Here is a 15,156-nt window from a genome sequence, read left to right on the forward strand (position 1 = left end):
TGCACTTATATGGGGCACACATGTATGCACACATGTACACACATGCACATACATGCATGTGCACACAAGCATACACACACACAGGGCACACAGGTACACACATGCACAACCACACATGCACATGCGTGCTCACACACATAAGCATGCACATGCTTATATAGTGCACACATATATGCACATATGCACAGATGTACAGACACACACTCACACAGGGCACACATGTACACACACATGCACACATGTACAACTATATACATGCACATGCATGAATGGGCACACACAGGCATGCCCACACACACACTCCCCCAGGCCCAGACTCCCAGGGCAGGAATAGTTCTAGGGCTCTCCTTTAAGGCTCGGCATCCTTGCTGGGGTACTGACAGACACTCCAGGGTTTACCCTGGGGGCTCAGTGCTAGATGCCTTTGGTAGCCGGGGCCGCTCCCAGGAATATGAGGGGAAGTCCGCCAGAAGAGAAGAGCTGGTTAAGGCAGATGACCCGCAGCACCTGGAGAGATGGCTGCCCTGGGGACGGGAGGGATGCTGCCGCTGCACTTTTAGCATGAGTCTTCATTTAGGTGTTAATTATTCACTCAAAAAGATTTACTGAGCGCTTACTAGGTGCCAGGCACGGCTGTCTAGGGTGCCATGATCAGCAAAGCAGACAAAGCCCTGCCCTCGTGGAGCTGGCATGCCAGTGGAGGCAACAACAGTATTTTAAAAAGTAAAACATGTTTCTGTTTGAGGCTGAGTACTGTGGAGAAGGCGTAAGGGAGGAGGCAAACGGAGAGGAGAGCCGCGTTTGGAAGCAGGTGACCAGGGAAGGTCTCCCGAGAGGGCGAGGAACAGGTGCAGACCTGGAGGAGGGGAGGGAGGAGCCCTGCAGACAGCAGGGAAAGAGCACTGCAGCCAGACGCACAGCAAATGCAAGTGTCCTGAGGCACTGAGAGGGTGCAGCTGCGTCCCCACCTGAATCTCATCTCCATTGTAATCCCCAGCATCCCCGCGGGTGGAGGGAGGGAGTGGTGGAAGGTGATTGGACCACAGGGGCGGTTTCCCCCCCTGCTGTTCTCGTGATAATGAGTGAGTTCTCGCGAGATCTCATGGTTTTATAAATGGCGGTTTCTCGGGGGCTTTTCTCTCTTTCCTGCGGCCTTGTGAAGAGGGCGCTTGTGGCTTGTTTGTCTTCTGCCACGATTGTAAGTTTCCTGGGGCCGCCTCAGCCTTGCAGAACTGTCAATTAAGCATCTTTCTTTTATAAATTACCAGTCTCGGGTGGTATCTTTATCACAGTGTGAGAATAAATGAATATGAGCAGAAACACATGGCCAGGCTCCAGGAGCAGACAGGAGGCCAGAAGGCCGGAGTGGGCTTGGGGAGAGGACAGCAAGGGATGCTGAAGCCACATCCCGAGGGTCTGGAGGGCGGCTCTGGTGACCTTGGCTCTTGCTCTGTGTGAGCCAGAAGCCATGTGAGGGTTTCGAGCAGAGGAGTAACAGGACTTGATTTCGTTGTTTTGGGCTGGAGGGACTGGAAGATGGAGTCGCAGCTGAACTGAGAGATGGCTGGGGGCAGCTCTGGGGAATGTGGATTTGGACATGGTAATATGCAATGCTTATTGGACATCCCAGTGGCGCTACTGGGGAATCTCTAGGAAAAGTGGACCTGACATTTGGAGGAAAGATCACAGACAGAGAACATGCGTTCAGGAGATTTGAGTGTAGGGCTGAGGCTGGATGTGCTCACCAGCGGGTGAGTGGGCAGAGAGAGGGAGAGATCCCAGAATGAAAACCTGGGCCCCACTGTTAGGAGGCAGGGGAGGAGTGGAATCCACAAAGGCAAAGCAGCCACGTCCCCTAACTACAGGATCACCATTCACCTCACAGGTCATGTGAATCGCACCCCTGGAACTGTGCAGAACCCACCTGTGTGGCCACACAGTGTTCCTGAGCAAAGGAGTGACCAGAGAAGTGCATGACGAAGCAGAAGGGTGTGACATCCTGGAGGACAGGGGACGAAAGCATGCCCAGCAGGCAGGAGCCATCACGCGGCCACGGGCTGCTGCCACGGGACCTGGCGTGGGCCACCATGGTCAGCAGCGTGGAGGTAACTGATGACCTTGGCCAAGAAGTTGGGTGGCAGTGTGGATGTCATGCTCAGAGTGAGCGGACTCGAGACAGTGGCGGGAGAGGGAGTGGAGATCATGGGTGTGGATGGCTCTTATGAGCTGTTTCTCTGTGGAGGGGAGTGGGGGAGTAGGGGAAGCCAGGAGGGAGCTGTGCCTTGTGCATTGTGTTCTGTGTGCTTGTTGGTTAAGGAGAAATACAGCAGCAGGTGAGTTTCATGTGTTATTGGGGGTGGCGTGGCAGAGGGACTATCTCAGGAGGGAGCAGACGGAAGCAGGCTTGCTGGGGTGATGGCCTGGGCAGGGGCGAGGGGATGAACTTAGTGCACAGGAGGAGGGCTGGCGCTGGAGAGGGGCCTGGACTGGCCCCTGGGGTGACAAGGGAGAAGGTGGAGGGCACCGGCACCGAGGTGGGTTGTGGAAACTCCTGGAAGCTCCCATTTGAGGCAGTGACATGATGCCATCACCCAGGAGACCAGTGTGTGGAGGGGCTGGGGGCCGGGCCAGCAGGGAGGATGAGGGACCCCCTTGAGATGCGTGGGCTGAGTGTAAAGCGAGGCCGATGGCATGAGCTGTTCCTCATCCTCGTTGAGCCGAAGGATGCGGGTGCTGTGAGTGGGGGGATGGCGGCTGTCCCTGGGACGGGGGCTTTGCAGGATGCCAAAACGGCAGGACATGAGGGTCTTGCAAGGAAGCCTCTAAAGATGAAGCAAAGGCGAGGGGGGCCTAGGAGCTATTGGAGGGGTGGGAGTCGGCGGCAGCCGTGCAGGGAGGGCCCACGGGGGTTGCAGGGAAGGGCTGCTGCAGTTGGCGTGGCCCAGGGAGGGGTTGGGAGGATGGCAGCTGCAGTTGTGAGGGTGTCTGACATCGCATGACCATGAGGGAGGAGCTCAGCCAATGCTCCGTGAGGGCCGAAGTGGAGGAGGGGCTGAGAGGAGTCATACTCCCCATGACTGGGCGGGCATGGGGTGAGGGCAGAGCGTGAGCAACAGAAGCTGAGCCTTCCAGGAACCAGGGCTGGAGGGGGACTCGGCAAAGGGGATAGGGCCACCACGCCCACTGACATAGGACTCAGAGAGGAGGCTTTGACTGTGGAGGGAGGGAACAGGGTCTGCGCGTAGACCATTGGTAAAAATGACCCCAGTGCTCTCCCGTCCTGTGTCTCTGCTCCTAGTGGGTGGGGTCCTGGTGGGTGGGGTCCTGCACAGACTCTGGACTTGGCCGCATACCTCGCTTTGACCAGTGGGACGTTAGAGTCGAAGGCTGAAAAGCCCATGTTCACTGGGGCTTGTCCTTTTGCTGGACCTGGGGTTGTAAGGCTGCCATGGGCACAGGCCCAAGCCAGCCTGCTAGAAGGTGAGATGCTGCTCGGGGGAGAACTGGGAGCCTTGGCCGATGGTCTGCTGGTGCACAACGGGTGAGGAAGCCCAGCGAGATTATCCAGCCACTAACGCACCAGCCTGGGGAGCACGACACGTCAGAGAGCTCAGCTGGGACCAGCAGGGACCAGAAAATTCACCCAGACAGCCCACAGATTTGTGGGAAGGAACTGCTGTGGCTGTGGTGTGTAGCGTTAGTGCCGCTGTTTTTTGGTCATTTGTTAGACAGTAAGCGGAAGCTCACCAGTGTAGCCTGAAAGCCACGGTGAAAAGCAGAAGGCCACCCACCCAGCTTCAGCTCCGTGGACCAAGGCCGTGGGAGGGAAAACGGCCCCCAGCTAAGACGCAGCAGGGGAGGCATGCACCATGGGGGAGAGAGCCAGGGCCCTGCTGGAGCCAGTGGGTGAAGGGACACTCTAGAGGAGTGCTTGGAGGTACAGGGGATTTTGCTGATGACTGACTGTGGGCTCTGAAGGTTAAAGTGGAGGGGTTTTGAGAGCCAGAGTGGGTGGGTAATGAGGTCAGAAAGGGTGAGCACTGTAAACAGGCTTGCAGGGCTTGCTAAGACAGCTGCTCCAATCCAGTTCAATAAACATGTCGTGAGGTCCCGCTGGGGCACGGCCCAGGGCCAAGCTGCTGCAGGACATGTGTCTGCTGTCCACTGGGTGTGCAGAGCTGCCCCCAGCCCTGGGAGCACACATGGCGCTGCTCACTCACCATGCTGAAGAAGGGGCCGGTCCTTAGCCCTTCCCACTAACCGTCAGCGGGGTTTTTCTTCTCTATGGGAACATGTCCTTGTTTTTAATTATGAATGTCATAGGAAAATCAGATTCACCTAGCAGAAATGTCATTTGTTATCCATGTGTCTGTTTTGTGAGGTGAAGGCTACCTAGCGGGGTGACAAAACAAGAGACAAGAGCTCCCCTGCCGTGAACCCCAGGCCCTCTCGGTGCTCTGTTTGGTCATGGAAAGACCTTGAACTTGCTGCTTGGAGGGCTCGTTAGCATATAAACCAGCTATTATTAGATTTCCAAGCCCATATTTATGTTTTATTAATCTGTGTAATGAAGTTCCGTTTCTCCCACGCACCGTCGGGGAGGCATTTGCCCAGGAAGGCTGTGCCTGTGGCAGAGACTCACGGCCCCGGCCTGTAACAAGGGCTATGTGCATCTTGCAGCCTGGTGGAGGCCATGCCAGGAGCACCATCCTGCAGTTTTGGGTCCCCTGACAAATGAAGGTAGCCTCCACCACCTCTCCCGGAAGGGCCCCCTCACCCAGAACCAACCTTCAGCTCAGTTGCTTCCCACTCTGGAGGGATGCTGGGGAGCCCCGTCCAGAACCCCAGCCCACCCTGAGTCCAGCAGCTATTTCTTTCTTGTGTTTCAAGGATTTGCAGCCAGAAGCTCCCTTTCCTTGGAGTCTCAGAGTGATCAGCTTTTCTGAGCTGTTGGCTTTGGAAACTATTGCCTTCTTTAATTTGGCCACAAAACCACTGGATTTTATAGGCCAACCAGCCACCTTGGAACATGCTGTGAAGCCCCCTTGAGAAACGGGCACAGACAGGATCAGCAATTTGCCAAAGTCTGGTCTGACCTGTGTGAGAGTTTGCTGGTGCCTTCCTCTCTGTGCGAGACAGTCTTCATGGTTTAGATAGATTTTTCTGCCTTGCTGCTCCAAATTAAACAGTCACTACATTTTATTTAAACAAGTTTGTGTTTGAAGGGCACTGTGGTACACGAGGAAGATCCCTGGGCATTTATTAATTCATCTGTGTTAGTCTGTTCTCATGCTGCTAATAAAGACATACCCGAGACTGGGTACTTTATAAAGGAAAGACGTTTAATTGACTCACAGTTGAGGAAATGGCTGAAGAGCCCTCAGGAAACTTAAAATCGTAGTGGAAGGGGAAGCAAACATGTCCTTCTTCACGTGGCAGCAGCAAGAAAAAGTGCTGAGTCAAAGGGGGAAAAGCCTTTTACAAAACCATCAGATCTCATGAGAGCTCACTATCATGAGAACAGCATGAAGGTAACTTCCCCCATGATTCAATTACCTCCCACTGGGTCCCTCCCATGACATGTGGGGATTATGGGAACTACAATTCAAGATGAGATTTGGGTGGGGATACAGCCAAACCATCCATGTCATCCATCCATCCATGTCATCCATCCATCCATCCATCCATCCCATCCATCCACCCATCTACTATCATCTGTCCATCCTTCTCTCATCCATCCATCATCTACTTACCATCCATCCATCCATCCATCCATCCATCCATCATCTGTCCATCCTTCTCTCATCCATCCTACATCCATCCATCCATCCATCATTTGTCCATCTTTCTGTCATCCACCCTACATCCACCCATCCATCCATCCATCCATCCATCCATCCATCCATCCATTCATCTGGAGTGGTGAGAGAGATGAAGGGTTGCCCACCTCACAGAGTGTGCAGGGTCGTGGGGAGGGTGATGGTGGATATTTTAGCTGGGGTTGTCAGGGTGGGTTTCTCCAATCAAGTGTTTTGATCTGAGACCTGAAGAATGATAAGGCATCAGTCACTCAGAAAACAGGACCAACCCTGTGGCTTCTTCTTGCTCCATACCCCAGAAGACCATTTTGAAGTGTTGGACTCTTTTCCCTCCTTGCTGTTGGTGTCACCTTTATGTCCTGGCTGTCCTCTCTCCCTTCCTCTTTGCTGTCCCTAAATCTTTGTGCCAAGATGTTCAGAGGAAAGTGGTGCAGAGCTGAGACACAACCCAGGCCCTTTCCCTTGTCCTGCCCTCCATAGCAGGTGCCTTTCATCTTCAAGGCTGCAGAACGGCTGCACTGCTTCCGGGTGCTGCATACACATCCCAGGCAGGAAGAAGGCAGAAAGGATAGAGAAGCCACCTCACTTAGATTCTCATCCCGAGGCCTGCAAGGTGGATCTACAGGAAGGCTCTGAGCTGAAAGGAGTTCTCAGCAGGGCTGTAAGTGGCAGGAGTCTGGGAATCACAGAGCCTGGACATCCAGTCCCTTCAAATCAGGCTTATGATTCACCAGTGTCCCAGCTGCCTCTAACAAGACTCACTGCTCAGCGGAAAAGCTGAAGAGCCCCCTGGAAATGGCACATTCCCAGCAAAAGCAGCTCAAAAGGATTAGGAAGGAGAGGCAGCATGCATTCCAATCCTGTTGGGCTTCTGGTCTGAGGCCTGCATGTGTTTACAAGCCCGGCTCACACCTTTGTGATCTGGTGCTCATTGGGGCCAGTGTGTCTTGGGAGTCACTGAATCTGTGAGGGACCACATTTCCGCAGCATGGTCCTTGAGCTGCTGGCCTTGAGCTGTTGGCTTTGGAAGGGTTGGCTGGGCCCGAGCATTCACAGCCTGGTAACTGCACGTGAAGAGAAATGGAGCTTTGATTACAAGATGTGAAATTTGTCATCTCTTTCCCCACGTGGACATTCACATGAGCCTCTCCCTCCCTGATTCTTTGATAACATTTATTTTAGCCAGTCACTTGTGTCATTTTTCTTGATTCACTTCACCTTGTGCGCTTTCATTATTTTCCTCACAAAATCAAGGCTCAGATTTAATTTCCCTCTCCCATTCGATGGCCTGGCGGAGTGGCCGGGACAGGGAGGAGGACGTGCGGAGGCACGAGGTGAGGGGCTCTGGGGGCCTCTGGCAGGGAGGGCTGCAGCTTCCAAGGGTTGTGCAGGCTGGAGGGAAACACTGTGTCTGGGAGAGTGGGAACCCTCGCAGGTGGGGTGCTCCTTCCTTGTGGGTGGGTGGGGGGACTTTCCAAGCCCTTGTCCTGGGGTCGCTCCTGGGAAATCTTTCCCCAGAGTCCAGGCAGGCCCTATCTGGCTCTGTCCGGCCAGGGTGCTTGCTGGGGATTCTGCTGAGGCCCCAGAGGGGAGGTGTCCGTGCCAGGGTCTGCCTGGGTGCCCAGAGCCTGTGGCCATTTGGAGAGCACTGGGCCGAGTGCCAGGAGACCAGGCTGCAGTCCTATCAGGTGGAACTCTGTGTGACCTTGGGCAAGTGGTTCCCTGTCTCTGCACTTTCAGGAAGTGAGGGAGCTGGGCTGGGTGGCCGCGGCTCTGTACAGCTTTGCAAGTCAGCATCGCTGATGCGTCCAGGTGCTCTATCCCTGAAATGGGATCACGGATTCAGCAGGCATGCGGGGACCTGGGGACCTGGGGACCTGGCGGTATTCCCTTGCACTGTTGAAGCCACATGCCTAGATTTCCCCACAGGGTGGTGAATGAGGCCAGCCTGACGTAAGCCAGTGGCCAAATTCCTCCTCTGTCTGGAGTCTTGTGGGGCTTCGGGAGGCCACAGCATCCCATGTGGATCCTCCTTTCCTTTCAGGTCTAGGTGATGGCTCTCAGGGAGCGGGTGGTGTTGTAACCCCTCCTCCCAGGAGACATTTGGCAATATTTGGAGCCATTTTCAGTTGTGGCAATAAGAGGGGTGGGTGTGTGTGTCCAAAATGTCAATACAGTCCCCTACCCAATTTGTATGTTGAAATCCTAATCATCAGGACGTCAGAATGTGACTGTATTTATAGATTTTTCAGAATTAAGTTAAAATGGGATCATTAGGGTGGGCCCTAATCCATTGACTTGTGTCCTTATAAGAAGATGGGAGGGAGACACAGGCACACGCAGAGGGGCGACCCTGCGGGTACAGAGGGGAGATGGTGTCCGTAACCAAGGAGAGAGGCCTCAGGAGAAACCAACCTGCCTGTGCCTCCATCTCACTTCCAGCCTGCAGGACTGTGGGGAGTAAGTGTCCGTGTTTAAGCCGCTGGGCTGTGGTGCTTTGTCATGGCAGTCCCTCTAAAACCTAGCCAGTGATGGATTCCAGGAGTAAAGCCAGGATGGCTGGCAGAGCAGGCTTTGGACAGAAAACGACTCCTGTTGAGGGGAGCGGCTCTTTCCCACTGCCTGGCTTCTCTTCCCTTTCTTGTTTTCCTTATTTTTAAAATTCCTGTTTTAAGATTGTTTGTCAGCTCCACGGGTTGGAGCACTGGTACGGGGAAGAGACGGGCTTGTGCGGTTTTGATTCCAACTTCCTCTCTGCCTCCGCTCTGGGTGGCTCTCGGACCCCAAGGCTTGGGATCTCTGAGCTGGGGGAGCTATCTGGGTGAGGCAGTTCCTGCCAATGTGGTTGAGGCTCCAGGAACTTGAACTCCTAGCATCCCTTCTCATGGCAACCATGGGCAGTGGCTCACTGAATGGCAGCAGCTTCTGAGGTCCCAGCAGGAAGGGACATGGGGAAGAGAACAGTCTGCAGTTTCCCAACAATGAGAGGGCGACAAGCAAGAGGGAGGAAGAAGAAGAAGAGACCCTGGGGGATAAAACCACCTGGATCATGGAAAAAAGACCAGGAACAAAAGAGTGTATACAGTATTCAGTCCCATTTTTATATAAAAAAACCAACTATAGAGAATATTGAAAGAATCGACTCTCAGACATCATCATGATTATTACAGGGGTATTACGGCTGGACGGTGGCAAGGTGTATGAGCCAAAGGAGTTTTTACGTCTCTTTTACTTATTTAATTTCATTTTTGAGATGGAGCCTCGCTTTGTTGCCCAGGCTGGAGTGCAGTAGTGAGATCTCGGCTCACTACAACCTCTGCCTCTGGGTTCAAGTGATCCTCCTGCCTCAGCCTCCTGAGTAGCTGGGATTACTGGTGTGCACCACCACTCCTGGCTAATTTTTGCATTTTTAGTAGAGACAGGGTTTCACCATATTGCCCAGGCTGGTCTCGAACTCCTGACATGAAGTGATCCACACCCCCCTTGGCCTCCCAAAGTGCTACGATTACAGGCATGAGCCACCGTGCTTGGCTATGTCTCTTTTAAAAATGATCAAAAACATACTATTTTTGTACTAAGGATAATATAATAATAAAAAACCTTGCTTCTCTCCAGGGAAGAAAGGGACAAGGGCTGCCCCTTTGGCAGCGCTCCTGTCCCCTTGTAAAGCCGTGGGGACTTGGAGAGGTCACACCAGCTACCCAAGCCTGTTTCTTTGGCTGTGAAATGAAGAAAGAAAGAGCTCTTTATCCTGGGGTTTAAAGTAAGGATTCCAATTAAGTCATATCCGTGAAGTACCGGGCACATGATCTGCCCTCAGTAAATGTTAGCTGTTTTTGTTATGACTATTTTCCGGCCAGAACTGTCCCTCGAGAAGAGGAAGTCTTGCTGAATATCCTCTCAATGAAACTGGAGTGGTCAGTTCTGCTCTTCTTTTGTTAGAAAGTGAGTCTTCCCTTCTTGTTTGGAAATGAGTTTCGGGGAGCTGTCTGCAAGACAGACACCCCAGCCCCTCTTCCGGGTTGTCTGGATGAAGCTGTTTGACTACAGCTCCGAGAGCTGGCCCTGCAACGGACTCCTGGCCAAGTGTCACAGAGAAAGGACACCTTGGTCCCTCCCATCTAAACTGCCGGAGGGACTGCATTTGTGTTTTTTGGGGGCTACCCACCAGGACAGAGTCATGAGCTTGAGGCCGGGGATACACCCATGAGCTGGCACCTTGCTGTAGTCAGGGGATCTGAGGCCCCTGTATGAGCCGGGAACAGCAGTTCTAGAGACTTCCAGAAGGTTGGGGGAGAGAGGAAGGTTCCACGTTGCTGACCTTTAACTTTTGCTCCCACTTCTGCCATGGAGGCTCATTGTTACATTTTCCTGGCTGAGCGACGTTCAGCTTCCCACACCCTGGTGGCTTCGCCTGTGCCCACTCCCAGCACCCGCACATTTGGCCTAAAGCAGTTAAACCTCTGAGCTGCCAAAAGACCTTGTAAGAACGAGAAACCACTCCATGGTTTATTAAAAAACAAACAAAAAACCTCCACAAAACAACAGCAATAAAAAAAAAACCATTTAAAATGACATTCTTTCCTTCATAGGATGTGAGCTCACATTTAAACCATATATTGCTCCAGCAGGGTCACAGGTAGAGGTCACGTCCCTGCCCCAGCCTCTTCCCATCCCTGGTCGGCGCCTGGCGGCTCCACTTTTACTTTTACTGTATCTTCTGGAGCTTTGCAGAGTGGTCCCGTAAAACAGGACAGACAAAGCGCCCAGTGGAACCACAACTGTAAGAATAGTGAACACTCTAGCTGGGTGTGGTGGTGCCTGTAGTCCCAGCACTTTGGGAGGCTGAGGTAGGAGGATCGCTTGGGCCCAGGAGTTTGAGGCTGCAGTGAGCTATGATGGCGCCACGGCACTCCAGCCTGGGTGACACAGCAAAACCCTCTCTGTAGAAAATATATATATATAGGCCAGGAGAGGTGGCTCACGCCTGTAATCCCAACCTGGGTAACATGGTGAGACCCCGACTCTATCAAAAATTAAAAAAAAAAAAAAAAAAAGCTGGACGTGGTGCATGCCTGTGGTCCCAGCTATTCGGGAGACTGAGATGGGAGGATTATTTGAGCCTGAGAGGTGGAGGTTGCAGTGAGCCGAGATGGTGCCACTGCACTCCAGCCTGGGCAACAGAGTGAGACCCTGTATCTCTCTCTCTATATATATGTGTATATATACGTATATCTATATCTATATATCTGTGTGTCTAGCTATATATTTAAAAACATAGCGAACACTCCAGCTCTTTCACAGGGGCTGTTCAGCTGCATTAATCACTGCACTATTTGAACTTCAGGGCCTGAAATCACTGCAGCTCTGAGTTTTAAAGCAGTTTGTGGTGGAAGGACTCCTGTGAATTACCCATGCTGTGTCGGAGGGGGCAGTCCAGTCTTCTGATGTATCTTTGGATTGAATGTTGGTTTAAATCACCTTCCAGAAACTTCTGGTGCCACTCCAGGTGGAGAAATGCAATGGCAGAAAGCGTCCCCGAGCCGGGTACCTGGAGTCTCCGTGACTTCCCCCACCACGATGGGTAGAAGCAAAGTGTCCCTGTGATGGAAGGTGCACTCACCCACCCCAAGATTGTTTTTCATTCAGACCTTAAAGCTGACTTCTTGTTTGAGGTTTGGAAGTGACAAACACATTTTACGTAGCAAAAGTTGACATCCTGAGTGAAAGCACAGGTCACCTTTTTAAAGGATGCCTTTGCGATATCGTGCTGTATCTTGATGAAAATTCACTCTCCTTGGCTCCTGGGATGGGGTGCAGGCTCAGGCACCTCTGCATTGGCTGTCTATGCCTGGGGCAAATCACCACCCATTCGTAGTCTACATCACCGTCACCCCTGTGGATGCTCCCAGGGCATGGTGGATTAGGAGTCTGGGTGGGGGGGTCCTCAGGTGGCCATGTGGGTGCTGGCCGGGCCTGTGCTCCTCTCTGGAGTTCGGGGTTTTCTTCCAGCCTTGTTCAGGTTGTTGGCAGAATGCAGTTCCTCGGGGCTGTAGTGCTAAGGTCCCACTTTCTTGCTGGCTGTTGGATGGGGCTGCCGTCCACCCTGGAGACTGCCCGTGCGTCCTTGCAACGAGGCCGCCATGCCGTCCACCCTGGAGACTGCCCGTGTGTCCTTGCAACGAGGCCGCCATGCCGTCCACCCTGGAGACTGCCCGCCCTTGCAACGAGTAGCCGCCATGCCGGGCCCACCCTGGAGAGACTGCCTCGTGCTGCCCTGCAACGAGGGCCGCCATGGCGCACCCTGGAGACTGCCCGCGGCGCCCTGCAACCAGGCCGGGCCATGCCGCCCACCCTGGAGACTGCCCGTGGTGGTTCTTGCACCCAGGCCGCCATGCCGCCCACCCTGGAGATCACCGCCTGTGTGTCCTTGCAACGAGGCCGCCATGCCGTCCACCCTGGAGACTGCTTGTGTGTCCTTGCAACGAGGCCACCATGGACAGCTCACAGTGGGGTTTTTCTTTCTTCTAGGCCAGCAGGGTGCGTCTCTCTGACTTCTGTCTCAAACCTCTAGACTCCCTTTTAAGAGTTTTCCTGCCTGATTAGTGCAGGCCCAAGCAGGACACTCTCCCTTTGAAGCACTCCATTGTTAGGGACCTGATGACATCCTCAGTCATTGCTGTGGCTGTGTGATGTGACATAATCCCGGGTGATGCCCCCTCGCTTCCCGGGTCTCCCTGCACTTGAGAGGGCCACCATACGAGGGTGTGGGGCTTGGGGGATGGCCTTAGAATTCTTCCCACCACAATCCCTGGGGTCCCTCGTGTGGGGGCAAGGGAGGGGTTCCCCTGTACATGGAGGTCAGGGAAGGAGGGGCTGTGCCTTGTGTGGGGAGCATGGTCAAGTCCCCATGTCAGCCTCTCTCATGCAACCTGAACTGCGGGTTGCCCTGGCCTCTGGACCCATGTGTCCTGGTCCTCCTTCTCCTTCATGAGGGATCAGCGCACACTTCTGGACTCTGCTATGCGTCTGCCTCCCAGTAGAGGAGGTGGCTGGGGTTTGGGTTTGGACTCTAAGTGGGCTGGAAGTTACTGGGGAGGCTCAGAGGAAGGTTTCCTGCAATGTGTGGCTTGATCCTGTCTGCAGGGATGGGTGGTGTCTGTCAGTGAGAGAGGTGGGGACAGGTGCCCTAGGCTCAGAAACAAGTGGCCCAGGCCTGGGGACAGGTGATCCAGGCTTGGGGACAGGAGCACCAGGCTTGGGGACAGGTGACCCAGGCTCAGAAACAGGTGGCTCAGGCTTGGGGACAGGTGACCCAGGCTCAGAAACAGGTGTCCCAGCCTTGGGGACAAGTGGCCGAGGCTCAGAAACAGGTGTCCCAGGCTTGGGGACAGGCCACTCAGGCTCAGAAACAGGTGGCTCAGGCTCAGAAATAGGTGGCCCAGGCTTGGGGACAGGTGATCCAGGCTTGGGGACAGGAGCACCAGGCTTGAGGACAGGCGACCCAGGCTTGAGGACAAGTGGCCCAGGCTCAGAAACAACTGGCCCAGTCTTGGACACAGATGATCCAGGCTTGGGGACAGGAACACCAGGCTTGGGGACAGGCAACCCAGGCTCAGAAACAGGTGGCCCAGGCTCAGAAACACGTGTCCCAGGCTTGGGGACAGGCCACCCAGGCTCAGAAACAAGTGTCCCAGCCTTGGGGACAAGTGGCCCAGGCTCAGAAATAGGTGGCCCAGGCTTGGGGATGGGCTGAGGAAAGGCGGGGCTGCCTCCTGGGCGCAGGTTCCCTCTCTGGGAGCTCGGAGGCTCAGGGAGAGATGAAGCGTATTATGTAGATGCACTTGCATGTTTGCAAATCTCTTCCCAACGAGGGATTTGATTCTTCGAGTGCCTGATGAGATGTTTGAGCAAACGCCGCTATTGTCCTGATCATCACTGTGATGTTGCAGTTGGCATTGCGTGGGCGTAAAGAAAGGGATCTATTTTCCTGGCTAATAAGGTTTATTTTTACTCTAGCTGAATAATACATGATCAGTGTCAAAATAAATTACAATCCTTCCATTATAAGCCACTCTCCTGCCCTACATACATGCCGAAGCTGCCTTCCCATTCCTCCAGGCTGCCGTCCCTTCCCCGGCTCCCAGGAAGGCACCCTTCCCTCCCCGCCACCGCCTGCCATTCATCCTCTCCAAGTTAGAATGGAGTATAAATTGGGCGCCTCAGGGACCTGCAAAACTTGAGAGTACGTTATGTTAGGAATCGGCTTTGTGGCCATAAATTATGTAACAGCTCCGATCCCAAACCAAGCTGGTATTTTCACTATGGTGTAAATAAAAACGTTAAATGGTTTTTCTAAGTGTTTGATTTTTCATCTGTGGTTTATTCACCTACTAAATTTCTGTAAAGGCCCATTTATTCAGCTTGGGGGAAAATACATTAAGCAGTTGTCCACTTGGCAGCGACGTGTGAAGCCTCCCAGACAGGGAGGGCCTCCCAGGTCGCCTCTGCAGGCTGAGAGCTGGCCGCGCTTCTAAGCCTCTCAGCCTCGGTTTCCCCACCTATAGAATGGAAAGCAAAATTGCCCTTTTCCAAAGGGCTGCTTTCCAAGTTGAAAACAAGGAAACAGGAGCAGTAGAGGAATCGCCTGTTGTTTAGGAAGAGTCAGTACAGGTAACAATGATGCCTTCTGGACCACAGCACCAGGAAGTCACATAACTCCAGTTAGAATATGGTACCGACAAATATGTTAAGTGCCAACCAAAAAGAAAAGCACTGCATTTGGTAGCACAAAGGTGGTTTTCTTTAACACCCAGAGAGAGTACCTTGCCCAGAAACTCCTTTGTTCGACAGTCAAGGCCTTCAGGAGTCCTGACACCCACCTGGCATCCCACCAGCTACGCATCTTCCAAGTGTCCGCAGCCAACCTCCAGCCTAAATGCACCCCAGCACAGCACGCTCCTGCCAGCTCCTGCCTGCTCAAAGCTGAGGTTGAAGGCAGATAGGTCTGGGTCCAGGTGTGGGCGCTGAAACTTACGGTTTTCCAGCTCTCCACTCTGTTTCATTGCAAGGAAAGGGAGCAAAGAAAGGTCCTGGTTCTGGGGCTGCGGCAGGACTCAGTGCAGTATCCCCCACCACCACCCCAGGTCCCACCTGCCCGGGGAGGCCCGAGCACCTACCCGGCCCTACCCTCAGTCCCTCTGGAGTTGCTGTAGCTGGGACTGGGCACAGCCTGCCGGCAAGCCCTGCTGAGGCAAGAGCCCACCTTCCCCTCCTGGAGTCACCTGCCACAGCTCAGTATTCCACAACCATGAGGTGTTCAGTGGCCACACACAGG

General features: G+C 53.8%; 1 long non-coding RNA gene across 1 annotated transcript; it reads left to right on the top strand.

Annotated features, from left to right (window-relative positions):
- The first annotated feature begins 222 nt into the window (after positions 1-222).
- Positions 223-9,117, top strand: LOC108584952. The gene is made up of 3 exons (XR_001900628.3): positions 223-1,198; positions 1,886-2,105; positions 6,300-9,117. It is a non-coding gene; the product is annotated as an uncharacterized LOC108584952 (long non-coding RNA).
- The last annotated feature ends 6,039 nt before the right edge of the window (positions 9,118-15,156 follow it).

This window comes from Papio anubis, chromosome 1 (genome assembly GCF_008728515.1).
Source record: "Papio anubis isolate 15944 chromosome 1, Panubis1.0, whole genome shotgun sequence".
NCBI classification, from domain to species: domain Eukaryota; kingdom Metazoa; phylum Chordata; class Mammalia; order Primates; family Cercopithecidae; genus Papio; species Papio anubis.